We start from the raw sequence: 19,132 nt of genomic DNA, 5'->3' as shown, positions 1-19,132 counted from the left end.
GCAGGCACCAGACCGGCATCCCAAGCCGCGTCCTCAGAGCATGCGCAGACCAGCTGGCTGGTGTGTTTACGGACATATTCAATCAATCCTTATCCCAGTCTTGCTGTTCCCACATGCTTCAAGAGGACACCATTGTTCCTGTTCCCAAGAAAGCTAAGGTAACTGAGCTAAATGACTACGCCCCGTAGCACTCACTTCCGTCATCATGAAGTGCTTTGAGAGACTAGTCAAGGACCATATCACCTCCACCCTACCTGACACCTAGACCCACTCCAATTTGCTTACCGCCCCAATAGGTCCACAGACGACGCAATCGCAACCACACTGCACACTGCCCCTAACCCATCTGGACAAGAGGAATACCTATGTGAGAATGCTGTTCATCGACTACAGCTCAGCATTGAAACACCATAGTAGCCTCCAAATTCGTCATTAAGCTCGAGACCCTGGCGTCTCGACCCCGCCCTGTGCAACTGGGTACTGGACTTCCTGACAGGCCGCCCCCAGGTGGTGAGGGTAGGTAACAACATCTCCACCCCGCTGATCCTCAACACTGGGGCCCCACAAGGGTGCGTTTCTGAGCCCTCTCTACTCCCTGTTCATCCACGACTGCGTGCATGCACGCCTCCAACTCAATCATCAAGTTTGCGGACGACACTACAGTGGTAGGCTTGATACCAACAACGACGAGACGGCCTACAGGGAGGAGGTGAGGCCCTCGGAGTGTGGTGTCAGGAAAATAACCTCACACTCAACGTTCAACAAAACAAAAAAGGAGATGATTGTGGACTTCAGGAAACAGCAGAGGAGCACCCCCCTATCCACATCGACGGGACAGTAGTGGAGAAGGGTAGTAAGTTTTAAGTTCCTCGGCGTACACATCACGGACAAACTGAATTGGTCCACCCACACAGACAGCTTGTGAAGAAGGCGCAGCAGCGCCTCTTCAACCTCAGGGAGGCTGAAGAAATTCGGCTTGTCACCAAAAGCACTCACAAACTTCTACAGATGCACAATCGAGAGCATCCTGTCGGGCTGTATCACCGCCTGGTATGGCAATGCTCCGCCCACAACCGTAAGGCTCTCCAGAGGGTAGTGAGGTCTGCACAACGCATCACTGGGGGCAAACTACCTGCCCTCCAGACACCTACACCACCCGATGTCACAGGAAGGCCATAAATATCATCAAGGACAGCAACCACCCGAGCCACTGCCTGTTCACCCCGCTATCATCCAGAAGGCGAGGTCAGTACAGGTGCATCAAAGCAGGGTCCGAGAGACTGAAAAACAGCTTCTATCTCAAGGCCATCAGACTGTTAAACAGCCACCACTAACAGCGAGTGGCTGCTGCCAACATACTGACTCAACTCCAGCTCACTTTAATAATGGAAATTGATAGAAATTGATCAAAAATTTATCACTAGCCACTTTAAACAATGCCACTTAATATAATGTATATGTATATGCTGTACTCTATATCATCTACTGCATCTTGCCATCTTTATGTAATACATGTATCACTAGCCACTTTAAAATATGCACTTTTGTGTTTACATACCCTACATTACTCATCTCATATGTATATACTGTACTCGATACCATCTACTGCATCTTGCCTATGCCGTTCTGTACCATCACTCATTCATATATCTTTATGTACATATTCTTTATCCCTTTACACTTGTGTGTATAAGGTAGTAGTTGTGGGAATTGTTAGGTTAGATTACTCGTTGCTTAATTTACTTTACTGCATTGTCGGAACTAGAAGCACAAGCATTTCGCTACACTCGCATTAACATCTGCTAACCATGTGTATGTGACAAATCAAATTTTATTTTATTTGACAATTACATTTGAAAAAGTTCCAAACATTGTGCCCTCTTTTGTTTGATATGAGAGCAATGCTTCATGGAATGCATTTCATGTCAAATGGATTTGTCTTGTTTGCCTTCAGTTTGTCATTTTAGGTGCCATTTTACCATTGTCTAACCAAAAATCTAAATCAACTTGCATCCTGTCTAGGAAAAACTCATGATATTTGAATTGTTCTATTGAGGGACATTGACTAACATTTGTTTTCTGATAAGAAAATGCTTATATATTAGAGGTTGGTGGACGTGGCTACTCACTGGGGACACCATGCCATTTCAACGTTGATAATTGGGTAATATTCAGTTGAGACGTTGATCAATGCGATTACAACCTATATTCATCCACTTAAAAAGACGGCCAAAAGTTAGTTGAATTTCCAGTGTGTTATCACTATACTTTCAGCCATCTAAAAGCACAACCAAATTCCAATGGAAAAACAATGTCTGATTCTTGATTCAGTTGTCACCCAAATGTCTATCTGTCATGTGTGTTCCCTCCCGGGCCTCTTGGTCACCAGGCTGCTCGTTATGGCGCACACCTGTCACCATCATCAGACTCACCTGGACTCCATCACCTCCCTGATTACCTTCCCTATACATGTCACTCCCTTTGGTTCCTTCCCCAGGCGTTATTATTTCTGTTCGTGTTAAATCTGTGCTTCTTGTTTTGTTTTATGTTGCATTTATTTATTAATATTTCTTTATTACCTCATACCAAAGTCCATTGATTTCAACTTTCTAAATTATGCTGTACATGATGTAGTATTTCAACATATCAGCATGATCATTAATTGCCGTAGGAGGGCAACAACCCAGCAGCAGGACCGCTACCTCCGCCTTTGTGCAAGGAGGAGCAGGTGGAGCACTGCCAGAGCCCTTGCAAAATGACCTCCAGCAGGCCACAAATGTGCATGTGTCTGCTCAAACGGTCAGAAACAGACTCCATGTTGGTGGTATGAGGGCCCGACGTCCACAGGTGGGGGTTGTGCTTACAGCCCAACACCGTGCAGGACGTTTGGCATTTGCCAGAGAACACCAAGATTGGCAAATTCACCACTGGCGCCCTGTGCTCTTCACAGATGAAAGCAGGTTCACACTGAGCACGCGACAGACGTGACAGAGTCTGGAGACGCCGTGGAGAACGTTCTGCTGCCTGCAACATCCTCCAGCATGACCGATTTGGCAGTGGGTCAGTCATGGTATGGGGTGGCATTTCTTTGGGGGGCCGCACAGCCCTCCATGTGCTCGCCAGAGGTAGCCTGACTGCCATTAGGTACCGAGATGAGATCCTCAGACCCCTTGTGAGACCATATGCTGGTGCGGTTGGCCCTGGGTTCCTCCTAATGCAAGACAATGCTAGACCTCATGTGGCTGGAGTGTGTCAGCAGTTCCTGCAAGAGGAAGGCATTGATGCTATGGACTGGCCCGCCCGTTCCCCAGACCTGAATCCAATTGAGCACATCTGGGACATCATGTCTCGCTCCATCCACCAACGCCACGTTGCACCACAGACTGTCCAGGAGTTGGCGGATGCTTTAGTCCAGGTCTGGGAGGAGATCCCTCAGGAGACCATCCGCCACCTCATCAGGAGCATGTCCAGGCGTTGTAGGGAGGTCATACAGGCACGTGGAGGCCACACACACTACTGAGCCTCATTTTGACTTGTTTTAAGGACATTACATCAAAGTTGGATCAGCCTGTAGTGTGGTTTTCCACTTTAATTTTGAGTGTGACTCCAAATCCAGACATCCATGGGTTGATAAATTTGATTTCCATTGATCATTTTTGTGTGATTTTGTTGTCAGCACATTCAACTATGTAAAGAAAAAAGTATTTAATAAGAATATTTCATTCATTCAGATCTAGGATGTGTTATTTTAGTGTTCCCTTTATTTTTTTGAGCAGTGTATATATACAGTATGTGTAAATGAGGTAAGATAAGGGAGGTAAGGCAATAAATAGGCCATAGTGGCGAAGTAATTACAATATACCAATTAACACTGGAGTGATAGATGTGCAGAAGATGAATGTGCAAGTAGAGATACTGGGGTGCAAAGGAGCAAGATAAATAAATAAATACAGTATGGGGATGGGGTAGTTGGATGGGCTATGTACAGATGGGCTATGTACAGGTGCAGTGATCTGTGAGCTGCTCTGACAGCTGGTGCTTAAAGCTAGTGAGGGAGGTATTAGTCTCTTGTCATTCTCTCAAACAGCTTCATGAGGTAGTCACCAGGAATGCATTTAAATTAACAGGTGTGCCTTGTTAAAAGTACATTTGTGGATTTTTTTTCATTCTTAATGCGTTTGAGCCAATCAGTTGTCTTGTGACAAGGTAGGGTTGGTACACAGAAGATAGCCCTATTTGGTAAAAGACCAAGTCCATATTATGTCAAGAACAGCTCAAATAAGCAAAGAGAAATGACAGTCTGTCATTACTTCAAGACATGAAGGTCAATCAATCCTGAAAATTTCAAGAACTTTTAAAGTTTCTTCAAGTACAGTCGCAAAAACTAGCGTTATGATGAAACTGGCTCTCATAAGGACCGGCACAGGAAAGGAAGGCTCAGAGTTACCTCTGCTGCAGCGGATAAGTTCATTAGAGTTACCAGCCTCCAAAATAGCAGCCCAAATAAATGCTTCAAAGAGTTCAAGTAATAGATACATCTCAACATCAACTGTTCAGAGGAAACTGCGTGAATCAGGCCTTCATGGTCAAATTGCTGGACATTTAATGGACACCAATAATAAGAGACTTGCTTGGGCCAAGAAACACAAAACATGGACATTAGACCGAGTCCAATTTTGAGATTTCTGGTTCCAACTGCCGTGTCTCTGTAAAATGCAGAGAAGGTGAATGGATGATCTCCGCATGTGTGGTTCCCACCGTGAAGCATGGAGGAGGTGTGATGGTGTGGGGGTGCTTTGCTGGTGACAAAGTCAGTGATTTATTTAGTATTCAAGGCACACTTAACCAGCATGGCTACCACAGCATTCTGCAGCTATACGCCATCCCAGCTGGTTTGCTCTTTGTGGGACTATCATTTGTTTTTTCAAAAGGACAATGACCCAACACACCTCCAGGCTGTGTAAGGGCTATTTGAACAAGAAGGAGGGTGATAAAGTGCTTCATCAGATGACCTGGCCTCCACAATCACCCAACCTCAACTCAATTGAGATGGTTAGGGATGAGTTGGACCACAGAGTGAAGGAAAAGCCTCCAACAAGTGCTCAGCATATGTGGGAACTCCTTCAAGACTGTTGGAAAAGCATTCCAGGTGAAACTGGTTGAGAGAATGCCAAGAGTGTGCAAAGCTATCATCAAGGCAAAGGGTGGCTACTTTGAAGAATCTCAAATATAAAATATATTTTGATTTATTTAACACTTTTTTGGTTACTATACGATTCCATATGTGTTATTTCATAGTTTTGATGTTTTCACTATTATTCTACAATGTAGAAAATAATGAAAATAAAGAAAAACACTTGAATGATTAGGTGTGTCCAAACTTTTGACTGGTTCTGTAATCATACATTTCTGTAGGGGAAGGGCAGTAAATGTCAGTGTTTTCACAACAAAACAGTGCATTTGTTGCCTCCACAAATAGTGGCAGTCTCAAAAACAAGGCTTTGAGAACATGACATAGATGCTTTGACTTCTCACGCTGACTGTACATGCACTCATTCAAAATGTGTGGCGATTATGAATATAAAACAATACAGTTGTTTAATTTCCCTCTCACACTGTGCAAGCAGTCATCCAAATAACTTCTGTGTATTTAAATCAAGAAGCACCTTCATCCATTCTTCAAGAGTGCCTTGATGGGAAATTTAAGCCACATTTTTCTACATTATTCGTTAACTGAGTGGTGGCCATTATCCCCTATGCTTTTCCCTCCAACAACTACAGTCTCATTGGTTGGTTGGATGGACGGTGTCTAATGACTGTGGATGGAATCTAAAACTTCAGCCAATAAAATATGATGTAAACAAAAGCATTCTGTCTAGGCCTCTTTAAGGGCCATAGTGGTAACACTATATTTTACAGCACATAAATCACCAGCCATTTATTAAGAAATAACATAATAAAGTAATTATGTTAAAGTAGTGTAAACACATCCAGTGACTTTCAGGTGAGGGTCACGTCAAGAAAATCTGTTGCATTTTACATTACAGTGTAAGTACAGTATAATAATGAGTAATTGCAATACTGTTGCACTGTACTTGCAGGAATAATTCCACTGTAATAAGGGCACTGTAATATAAAGTGTTACCAAAACTTCTATCTCAAAGAAAATAATGAAAACTGTAGTGCTCACCATTCTCCATGCTTGTAGCTGAGCAGCATTCTTCAAGCATTTCCTCTGAACGCCTCTCAACTTCGTTCATCACAATGTTTTTCTTGTATTTTTATTATTTGAATGTTGTGTAATAATTGCCCTTATTTATTTTTTTATATATATATTTTTTTACATATTTTTGTTTATTTCACCTTTATTTATCCAGGTAGGCCAGTTGAGAACAAGTTCTCATTTACAACTGCGACCTGGCCAAGATAAAGCAAAGCAGTGCGACAAAAACAACAACACAGAGTTACACATGGAGTTGGCCCGAGAATTGAACCCTGTGGCACCCCCATAGAGACTGGCTGAGGTCCGGACAACAGGCCCTTTGATTTGACACACTGAACTCTATCAGAGAAGTAGTTAGTGAACCAGGCGAGGCAGTCATTAGAGAAACCAAGGCTGTTGAGTCTGCCGATAAGACTACGATGATTGACAGAGTCGAAAGCCTTTGCCAGGTCGATGAAGACGGCTGCACAGCACTGTCTTTTATCGATGACGGTTATGATATCGTTTAGATATCATACCCTATGTGGACCTACTCTATGGCACAGCGCTCTGAAAAGACAAAACTGAGAAAGATGTTAATAAATGTTAATAAATTATCTCCATTTCACGATTTTGGCCAAAGGTTAGAGATCACAAAACTGTGTCACCACACAAAAAGTTATCTATAATTGTGATATAAAGGTGATGTTAGTTACTTATAAACAGACCCATTTAGGCTCATTCACTGTTATCCCCCTAAAATCCCCTACCCCCCCCAAAAAACGATCACCTTACTGTTATACTTGTTTTCTTGTACCAACAGGTGTCTTTTTCTACTAGCACTGACTTTGTAATAACTGGTTTTTACAAATACTGTGATATCTAGCAACCTTTAGTTGAATGAACTGACTGTAAGTGGCTCTGGAGAAGAACATCTGCTAAATTATCAAAATGTAAAAATGTAAGATATTGTTAAAGTAAAATATATTGAATTTGACCATCAATGGCCCTTCAATAATTTGGTGCGTGACACCTCTGGTACCCTAATAATCGTCTTATTGTTATTACAAAAGTATAATCAATGTATGTAGTTCAATCAATATGACTTTACGACAACCATATCCATGTCACAGTTGTAGTGCGTTAGTACCACCAACTGTTCATGCAATGTTACTACAGGTGGTTCTGAGTTCCTTGGTGAGTGAGTGGTGATTGTTTTTGTCCCACTGAAAGTAAGTCATTTATCTACAAGTAGTTGTACTGTAGGTGGCAATAGCGCACTAGTTTCAAGCACTTGTCATGCAGTCAGTCCCATTTGAATGATGGCAAAATGTAAGACTGTAGTGGTCTACGGGCATGGGTGGACTGTGACCAGAAATTGGCCCTGGCATTTCAAACACACCAACACATTTTTTCCTTGAGGGCCCCACACCGGCCCATTTTTGTTCTCAAGTTCCCCATTATAAGCCAGATAGTGATTACTGCTTTCCTGGAAACAGTTCCAGATCCTCGTCATTTTTGTGTGAAGAGGAGGCGGAGAAAAAGGGGTCGGAGGTCGGGCTACCTCCTGAGAATTCGTAGGCGATCGAATACACCCCCACTGTCTTGCGTTCTGCTAGCAAACGTGCAATCTTTGGATAAATAAAATCGATGACCTACGCGGAAGATTAACCTACGAACGGGACATTCAAAACTGTTATATCTTATGCTTCACGGAGTTGTGGCTGAACGACGACATTATCAACATACAGCTGCCTGGTTATACGCTGTATCGGCAGGATAGAACAGCGGCGTCTGTTAAGACAAGGGGTGGCGGACTGTGTATTTTTGTAAATGACAGATGGTGCACGATATCTAAGGAAGTCTTGAGGTTTTGCTTTCCTTAGGTAGAGTATCTCATGATATGCTGTAGACCACTGTAACGTCCTGACCAGAGTTCTTATGTGTTTTGCTTGTTTAGTGTTGGTCAGGACGTGAGCTGGGTGGGAATTCTATGTTGTGTGTCTAGTTTGTCTGTTTCTGTGTCCAGCCTAATATGGTTCTCAATCAGAGGCAGCTGTCAATCGTTGTCCCTGATTGAGAATCATATATAGGAGGCTTGTTTTGTGTTGGGATTTTGTGGGTGATTGTTTCCTGTCTCTCTCTGTGTTTTGTCTGCACCAGCTAGGACTGTTTCGGTTTGCCACATTTTGTTGTTTTGTGTTGTTGTAGTGTTCGTTAAAATAAATATGTTGAGCACTGGCTACGCTGCGTGTTGGTCTGATCTCTGTTTCACCCCCTCTTCTCGTGAAGAGAGGGAAGGCTGCCGTTACACCACACTATCTACCTAGTGAGTTTTCATCTTTATTTTTCGTAGCTGTCTACATACCACCACAGACCAATGCTGGCACTAAGACCTCACTCAATGAGCTGTATTCCGCCATAAGCAAACAGGAAAATGCTCACCCAGTGGTGACGCTCCTAGTGGCCGTGGACTTTAATGCAGGGAAAATTAAATCCGTCTTACCAAATTTCTATCAGCATGTTAAATGTGCAACCAGAGGAAAAAAACTCTGGACCACCTTTACTTCACACACAGAGATGCATACAAAGCTCTCCCTCACCCTCCATTTGGCAAATCTGACCATAATTCTATCCTCCTGATCTCTATACCAGGAGCCGTCAGAGGAAGGCCCTAAAAATTGCAAAGACTCCAGCCACACTACTCATAGACTGTTTTCTCTGCTACCGCACGGCAAGCGGTACCGGAGCGCCAAGTCTAGGTGCAAGAGGCTTCTAAACAGCTTCTACCCCCAAACCATAAGACTCCTGAACATCTAATCAAATGGCTACCCAGACTATTTGCACCCCCCCACACGTTTTACACCGCTGCTACTCTCTGTTGTTATCATTTATGCATAGTCACTTTAATAACTCTACCTACATGTACATATTACCTCGACTAACCTGTGCCCCCGCAGATTGACTCTGTACCGGTACCCCATTGTATATAGTCTCGCTATTGTTATTTTACTGCCGCTCTTCAATTACTTGTTACTTTTATTTCTTATTCTTATTTGTATTTTTTATTTTTTTACTGCATTGTTGGTTAGGGGCTCGTAAGTAAGCATTTCACTGTTGTATTCGGCGCATGTGACTAATAAAATTTGATTTGATTTGATTTCTTTGCCACATTTTTTGCAGTTTTACTTTAGTGCCTTATTGCAAACAGGATGCATGTTTTGGAATATTTTTACAGACTCCATTCTTTTCACTTTGTAATTTGGTTAATATTGTGGAGTAACTACCATGTTGTTGTCACATCTTCTCCTGCTCCTCCCCTCTGGCGTATGACGTTGCCGGAATACTAACCACCGGTCCTGGGATTCATCATTACGCACACCTGGCACTCGTCATTATGCAAACCTGTTAATCCTTATGATTCACACCTGGACTTCATTACCTTTGTAAGGCGTCTAGGTGTAGCAGGTAAGGAGTCAGGTGCAGGACACAGAGATGAGTAATTCATGTAACTTTACTCAAAACAACAAATATTCCAAGAAGGAAAATAATCAAGCTCACAAATACAGACCAACTTACAACGAACAAACACGCACAAAACCATGCGGGAACCAGAGCGTTAAATAAGGAACATATAATTATGGGAATGGAAACCAGGTGTGTACAATGAAGACAAAACAAATGGAAAATTAAAAGTGGATTGGTGGCGGCTAGAAAACCGGTGACGTCGACCGCCGAACGCCGCCCGAACAAGGAGAGGGACCAACTTCGGCGGAAGTCGTGACAACCTTCATCCTTTCCTCCCCTTTATATGTCAGTCTTTTATGGTCACTCACTAGTTGGTATCATTCGTGTGTACTGGCGTGTAGCCTTATGGAATTGTCTCGTTCCTGGTTTTGATGTTTTATTAAATGCTTCACCTGCACCTGCTTCCTGACTCACAGCTCCATTATTACAGAGTACCAACTCAAACTATGGAAGCAGCAGGATAATCAGATATCTCTCAGATGGTCGACGAGCAAGGGTACCTTCTACGTCAACACCATGACCAGCTGGCTCAACTGGGGATGGCCATGGAAGAGGTTCTCCTCAGTCTGCAGCATCTCGAACACCCCCGAGAGACATTTCAGCCCAGCAGCGGAGGATACTCTAGAGCCAGTCTACCCTGCGAGCCAGCGCAACGGCCCATTCAGCAACCCAATCAGGTCAGAGATGCCCGTCTATCCCTCCCGGAGAAATAGGACAGTACACCATCCAAAGGCAGTAGCTTCCTCCTTCAGTGAGCCACGGTTATTTCTCTGCTGACCGGGCGGGCATTGGAATGGGCTACGGCCATCTGGGAGAGAGGAGAGGAGGAGCTAGATTCTTATGAGGGGTTCATGACTCTGTTTAAATGCATTTTTGATCATCCCGTGGAGGGTTAGAGAGGGAGGTGAGCATATACTTCAGCTACAGCAAGGGGATCAGACAACTGCTGAGTATGTGCTCACCTTCCGGAGAGTAGCAGCTTCCAGTGGATGGAGTGAGCCGGTGCTTCGCACACTTTTTAGAAGAGGTCTGCGTGAGGAGGTCCAGAAGGAACTGGCCTGTCGTGACGGCAACCTCACCCTGGACGCACTCATTGTGATAGCCATCCGTCTGGATAACCTTCTCCGGGAGCGTCGGAATTCTCATTACTTCTCTCCCTGTTTTATGGATCAGACCCTTGTCTCCTCCCTCAACATTACCATTTACCTGCTCTTCTCTCCTTTTCCAGTTCAGGGCCTCGACTGTCGGCCATTAGGATCTGGAACCATCACATACATCACTCAACCACTCACCCTCACTGTGGAGTCCAATCACCAGGAGAACATCCCCTTCTTCATCACCAGTGCACCAGTTCCCAACATCATCCTTGGCCTCCCTTGGCTCCAACGCCATGACCCTACCATCTCATGGTTGAGGATGATAATCACAGCCTGGTTACCTGAATGCCGGAAAACCTGCTTCCCTGTCCCCTGTGGCTCCACGTTGGTTGAGAGTCCTGTGGTTGCCCTTCAGCCCAAAATCCCGGAGGAATACCAGGACATAAGGGAGATATTCTCCAAAACCTGCGCTACCTGTCTCCCTCCTCATTGCCCCTGGAACTGTGCCATCGATGTGTTTTCCGGTGCTACACCTCCGCGCAGACGCATCTACCTTCTGTCTGTAGCTGAGACCCAGGCCATGGAGGATTACATTCAAGAGGCGCTCCAATAGGGTTTCATCCTCACATCCACGTCTCCTACATCGGCTGGTTTCTTCTTCGTGGCCAAGAAGGAGGGAGGATTATGCCCATGTATCGATTACGAGAACTCAATGACATCACCACAAAGTATCGGTACTCCCGTTGGTGCCGTCAGCCATCGAGAAGCTCTGTTGGGCCCAGTTCTTCAACAAACTGGCCCTGCAGAGTGCCAACAATCTCATCCGCATCCGGGAGGGGATGAGTGGAAGACAGCGTTCAGCACGATGTCTGGTCACTACGAGTACTTGGTTATGCCCTTTGGCTTAGCCAATGCTCCGTCAGTGTTCCAGGAATTCATCAATGAGGTGTTCAGGGACATGCTCGGACATCAGGTGATTGTATACATCGATGACATCCTGTTCTTCTCGACCAACCTGGAAGATCACATCACCCAAATTCGAGCAGTCCTGGAATGCCTCTTAGCCAATCACCTGTTCGTCAAGGCGGTCTCCTTCTTGGGTTATCAAATCAGTCCGCAGTGATTGAAGATGAAGGACAAGAAGGTAGACGCGGTAAGGCCATGGCCAGTCCCAACCACAAATCAAGGGGTTACAACTGTTTTTGGGGTTTGCCAACTTCTACCGCCGCTTCATCAGGAACTTCAGCGCCGTCGCCGCCCCTCTCAGCTCAAGGGTGTGCCTCATAGGTTGGTTTGATCTCCAGCAGCCGACAAGGCCTTTCGTCTCCTCAAGGGGCGTTTCACCTCCGCCCCCTTGCTAAAACACCCAGATCCAACTCTACCTTTTGCGGTTGAGGTAGACGCATCTGAGGTGGGCATGGGGGATGTTTTGTCACAAAGACAGGGTAACCCATTGAGATTATATCCTTGTGCTTTTTTCTCCAAGAAACTGTCCTCCACAGAGAGGAATTACGATGTCGGCGATCGGGAGCTCCTGGCGGTGAAGTTGGCATTAGAGAAAAGGAGACACTGGCTGGAGGGCGCCAAGGATCCATTCGTCATACTCACCAACCATCGGAACCAAGAGTACATACGGACAGCGAGTAGACTGAATCCACGCCAAGCCAGGTGGGCACTTTTCTTCACCAGGTTCGACTTCACACTGACTTATCGCCCAGGCTCTAGGAACATCAAGGCCGATGCCTTGTCCCGTATCTACGATTCGGGAGAGGTTCCTGTCCAGAGTGCACCCATAATCCCTTCCTCCTGAGTCGTAGGTCCAGTGGTTTGGGACATAGATGTGGATATCCGCCATTCTCTAGAGAGGGAGCCCGCACCCGGAATTGTCCTTCCGAGCGCATCTACAGTGGTTCCTCCTTTAAAAGTTGTGAGCTTACACCGTGGGACTTAGAGGGACCCAAATATATATATATAAGCATGGAGAAACAAAAATATTCCATGATATTCTTAAGATATGTGTTGACTGAATATAAGCAAGTGATGTCTGCCAAATAATCAAGTTAGGTTTCTCCAGAAATAAATTATTCTAAATAACAAACTGGCTTTATTTACAAATTAGTGAGAATATCTCACCCCAGTTCAAGAACTGCCTTTTTCTCGCTCACTCTAGCTTAATTGAAAACGAAATCCCCAAAATATTGTTACTTTTAAACAAAGCGACTATTATTATTATTATTAATTAATATATAATTATATAAAAGCCCCTTAGATATTCTCAGATATTCTCACAGATCCTAATGGAAAATGACCCTTAGATATTCATTTAGAGTCCTCCAATGCTCTAAATGTAATTATTGGGGGAGAGTCACGTCATTGAAAACAATATTTCTCGATATAATGTAGGCCTACCAAAGACGAAATTAGTCTCACTAGTGTTGAGTAATGTGCTGTTAAAAATGGTGTAGGTCTTATTTATTTAAAGAGCATATTGACGTTAGAAGCAAAAGCCTACAGCTATTTTAGCACAGTCATCGGGACCGGTCTTGATAAATCAACAAGATTTTTATTTTCACTTCGTTTGGGTATGGTTAGACAAGAATTACAAAATTAGGGTGCAGAAATGTTATGCTCTTAGTGTAACCTTTATTGAACTAGGCAATGTTGTTGATCCATCCTCAGTTGTCTCCTATCTATGGAAATAAAAGTGAAGTCAGACACCATTTCAGTTATGAGATATATTCATTACAAGTCATATTTCTCCTGTTGTAACTTGTGTATTATTTTTTACTGCAGAACGTATAAGTTCTCCGGTGGAGGTAATGTAAAATATCTTCAACCAGAAATAAGGGTTGTTATACCCAGGCACTAAGCTCTCAGCTCTCTTCCCTTATGGCCTGAAATGTCAAATACAAAAAGGGTCCAAATGTCATATTTTATCATTTGACATATGAATGCAGAAGGCAATAGGACAAAGTACAACTTGTCACTCATCACAGTCACACTGAGAGATCTCATAGTACCACATACTGTAGGCATGTTGTACGACCTGATAACTGGCACACTTTTAATAGGCGTTGTTTCTTACCTTACACACAACAACAAACTTGTCAAGCTTCCTCATATTTGAATTCCAAGGAGCACACAATATCAGTGTTGTTCTGTTCTTCTTTATTTACTGTAATGCAATACCATAACAGGGCAACAAGGGTCCCTTTCAAAAGCGTGTTTAAGTTAAGATGACTTTTGGAATTATGTCTTGTCAGTCTCTCCCTGGATTGGCTACTCTTTCAAATTTCAAATCAGTATTAAAAACGTAGGAGATAATGGGCCAGTTTCCCAGACACAGATAAAGCCTAACCCAGGACTAAAAGGCATTCTCAATGGAGATTATGAGAGATATGTTGTTTGAATTCAGAAATTAACATTCAACTTCTTCCCCTGAAACCCTGAACGACCTAGGGCTCTTTTCAATCTGCATCGTAGAAATATATCTTTACAGTGTGATTGAGATTTAAAGGCAATGTTCCCGCGTAAGTGGAGATATACACCGTAAACTCTGTATATGTCGGTCCAATCGGAAATTACCTTTACTTTTCTATCACAGAATCTGTAACACTTCAGCTTTACAGATTGAATAGAGCCCCTAGTCTTTAAACTCAGCAGAGTTTAGAACCAGAGTCTAACATCTCTGTTAGAACTAGTATAGAACTAGTATTACAACTTGCTGAAGCACTCCAGATGATAGCTTGACATAATGAGTGACACAACCAATCAATTGACCACAATGTCAAATACTAGTGGAGTACGTCATGTGCAGCTGAGGAATTGTGTAAAATGATCACGAGAACAACAATAAAATATCCAAATCTTGAAACACTATTATCACCCTAACCTGCTACACTGAGGGTTGTAATGGTATCTATGAATGTAAAAACACAAACTGTCATCAGGGATAGTAGAGCTGGAGCTGCCACCTTTGGTCAGCAATCATCAGAGCCATTTGTACACTGTAATATAGACATAATACTTCATTAAAGGATGAATATAGATATTGTACTGTTACGAACGCCTCTATGAAGAGGGAACGCAACACCCTGCTACAACTCAACTCCCCGTGAAGTGAAAGAGGTATGGGACTGTAGGTGTGAGAAAGGACGACAAAAGGCAGAATTAACCATTTACTAGGATTTAATTCCTTACACAGTATTATGGGGAAAAGGGGCTGGACGGAACCAAAGCAAAGAAAGTAAATGTCAAAGCCCCCCTCTCCTATCTAACCTGCCTACCCACTACTTACCTAACTTAGCACCACCTGGTGCGCTAACCAAAATACAGGGTGTGGTTCGCCCAGGTCTTACCTAGTGTGCCTAGACAGTGAATATACTACGGGTATATGTATGCCTGCGGGCCTCTTGCCTAAGCACTCCCTAGGTGCCTTCCCCTTCCCCCCTGGAAACAAATGAAACAGAATAACAAACAATTACCCAAACAAACTAAGAAACCAAGGACATCAAATAAGCTCTATCTGATAATGCAACAAACTAACACATTACATACCAAATCGCTTTCTGATAAACAACCAACACTATATTAGCCTCAGCTCACTGAAAAACAACCAACACAGTTTTCAGCAATTTAATTCTCTATATCACAATCAAATTCTCTCTGCAATCTCTATCACAATCAATCTCTATCACAATCAATCTCTATCACAATCAATCTCTATCACAATCAATCTCTATCACAATCAATCTCTATCACAATCAATCTTTCTGGAATCTCCTCAGCCTGCACTGATCTAAGCCTGCCTATGATCTCTCTCTTTTAACAACAGAACACTTGCTTTTATAGCTTCAGAAGGCATTGGTAATTGGAGACAGCTGCGTCCTGACGAGGGGGCGGGGTCAGCTCTCCAATCATCAATTGGGGCCGACCAATCAGCTGCTTGGGGAGAATTTCAGGAAGCCATCTCCTGAAACACTCATACTCAAATACAAACTACAATACAGAAACTGGGGAACGTAACACGCCCACCACAAAATTGCAAACATACAGTTTGTAATAACAAAAACCAACGCTTCCCCAGTTAGTAAACCCGTGATAGAGCGTCGGCAACCACATTCGCCGAGCCCTTCACATAGGCTATCTGTACAGTATAGTTAGTAAGAACTGGTTACCTGACCTGGTTTTCGGTAATGGACCTACACAATCAATTATCACTCTTTCAAACGGTTCCCCCACCACAGGAATTGGGCAGAGCGGTGCTCGAGGAACTGTTTGATTCGCTTTCTCAGTGAGTTGACATATGTGACATGTTTTACAAAATTGGACCACGTCAGACTTCAAACCTGGCCAGAAAAAATTACTCGGTTATAAGTCTTTGTGATCCCCAAATGTCCAGACCACGCCTGGTCATGGGCGAGTGACAGCACCTACTGTCAGAACGGTGTATGAACAACCACTTGACACACTTCACTCCAGTCATTAACGGTGTCATGAGCTGCCCATTTACGCATCAAAACTCCTGCTTCCATAAAGTAAGCGGTCTCCTTAGTTTTAGCTTCCTCAATGGAAATTACCAAAGCAAAACACTTGCGAAGACTGGTGTCTCCTTTTTGACATTCAATCACCTTCTCAGGGGTGACAGACAAAAGAAMGTCATGTAATTGGGGRGCMATTTCGCAGTCCCCTGKCTTAGTTTTTACASSWGTAAAAACTGTCGGCCTTGCAGAAGGAATACTCGGTGCATTGTCTTCTACRTCAACATTCTKAAAAATMMAACTAGCCAAATCCACCACATCTCCAAGCTTGCGAGATTGTGCCCTCGTTAACACACAAGCAGGAAAAACATGGGGAAATGCTTGAACCAATTTCTCATCTGCAATTCTGATTTCTGGGTTTTCTACTACCTCTAACACAGGAGTAACGTTACCACCAGCAATATCATTCCCTAGTAGCAATGTGACTCGTTTTACTGGCAGTGTAGACACTACACCAACACGGAAACGTAATGATACCAAGTCTGACACTAAGTGGACCCAGTGTAGTGGTACAGGTACGTTTTTTGTCTCTATCCCCTGTAATATGACATGCGAGCCACAATACGTTTCAGGAGACCAGGGTAAAGCATCAGTAATGATTACTGACTGCGCCGCCCCGGTGTCTCGTAAGCTTTGAATGGGCTTTTGATCAGCTTGTTCTCCAGTTAAGGAAACACAACCGGCAGAGATAAACGGAGCATAGACAGGATCCGGTTTCTCAAATGCTGAATCAATAACTCGGGCCAACGGCCGAGCCAAAGACTTGACTAAACCCACACTTTTCCTTTTAGGGGCCGGTGACAGGGACTGTTTAGGTTTATTTTTCAAAACCGGGCAGTCCGCAATCACGTGACCCTTTTGGTGACAGTAAAAACATTCACGGATTTCATGAAAATGCTTAGGGTTGTCAGAGGAAAAGCGACCTGAACGAGGCACTGATGACGTAATCAGTCTACCTTCAAAACGAGGTGCACCAAAGACAGTCTTGTGTGTCAAAGTGTACTCATCTGCCAACACTGCTGCCTGGGCCAATGTCGCCACTTTCTGTTCATTTAAATGAACTACAATTTTATCAGGGAGGTTGCTTTTAAAATCCTCCAACAGCATCAACTCCCGAATATCAGCAAAGGTGTTAGCTTTGCTGGCTGAACACCATCGATTAAACAGAGACTCTTTGTCCCTTGCAAACTCAACAAAGTACGGTGAGAGGGTTTCTTGTGGTTCCTGAAGCGCAGTCTATAAGCCTCAGGCACCAACTCATAAGCCCACAACACGGTAGTTTTAACTGTATCGTAGTGTAAACTGTCTTCCAGCGAGAGAGCAGCTACTACTTCCTGGGCTTTCCCAGACAATTTACATTGCAACAGGAGCGGCCAAACCTTGAGCGGCCAATGCAGCGCAGCGGCCACACGCTCAAACGCAGAGAAATAGGAATCAACTTCCGACTCTCGAAATGGAGGGACTAAAGCTATATTTTTACTCACATCGAAGTGGGTTTGATGATGAGCAGCTTTTAGAGTCGTACTGGAGCCAGCGTCTAGCTCCAGTTGTCGGATGCTCACCTCCTTGTCGATTTCCATTTTCCTAATTTCAAGTTCAAAATTCATCTGTCTCTCCTTATCTTGTTGCTGCATTTTTAACCGGGCCAGCCTCACCTTCAGCCTAGCGGTCCCGTCTGAACGACCTGAAGCAGAAGATAAAGGATCGAATCMAGGCAATGTAAAGGGGGTACGAGCAACCCCTTCCTCCGCCCTGTCCTCCGACTTGGCATCGGAAAGTCTACCCGTCTCCTCTCCTCGCAATGAGAGAATTCGTTCTCTCATTAAACCCTCCCTGACTAGCACCAAAAGCTCAGCCTTCAGGGCTTTCTCTGGGATAATGAATCCATAATGGTCAGCTATAGCTAAAAGGTCTACTTTACGAAACCTCACCAAACAATCAATAGAGGGCGCTTCAAAAAACTGACGCAGCCATCTTTTACACAACAATCTACTAAACACACAAACTAAACAAGTCATCCAAACTCACAACCTACCATCACACCTCAATCCCTTACCACAGAGAGCTCAGTGCAGCAGGGTCCGGTGGGTTATATGGAATCCCGGATGAAATTATTATAAAATGATCACGAGAACAACAATAAAATATCCAAATCTTGAAACACTATTATCACCCTAACCTGCTACACTGAGGGTTGTAATGGTATCTATGAATGAAAAAAGACAAACTGTCATCAGGGATAGTAGAGCTGGAGCTGCCACCTTTGGTCAGCAATCATCAGAGCCATTTGTACACTGTAATACAGACCATAAAAAGTCATTAAAGGATGAATATAGATATTGTACAAACAACTGTCTAAAGCTACGAGTATTCATTTTTCATATCAGAGTAAATTCACCTCAGACACAATTGCAGGTGGGTTTAGCCTGATCTGGCAGTTAATGATAACTGCTGTTAACTACTGGTCTTATCAGTAACTCATAGAAGGGCATTGTTCCTGTATTAGTCTTCAGCTCGGCTATAGAACACTGTCTGTACCCTCTGGGGAAAACGTATTTACTGTCAGTGGAATGACGATGTCTCTGTTCAATTACCCCAGAGTAGGAGCGCTTATCTAGGTTCAGTTAGCCTTTTCTATGATCCTAGATCAGCACTTCTACTCTAGGACGCTTTATGAATACGGGCCCAGGTCTCAGATTAATGTTATGTCTGAATATCGGAAGAGATTTCTGCAGCAAATTACACTTTTTACTTAAAGTACTCCA

This window comes from Salvelinus sp. IW2-2015, linkage group LG1 (assembly GCF_002910315.2).
Source record: "Salvelinus sp. IW2-2015 linkage group LG1, ASM291031v2, whole genome shotgun sequence".
NCBI classification, from domain to species: domain Eukaryota; kingdom Metazoa; phylum Chordata; class Actinopteri; order Salmoniformes; family Salmonidae; genus Salvelinus; species Salvelinus sp. IW2-2015.
This window is presented reverse-complemented; position numbering follows the sequence as displayed.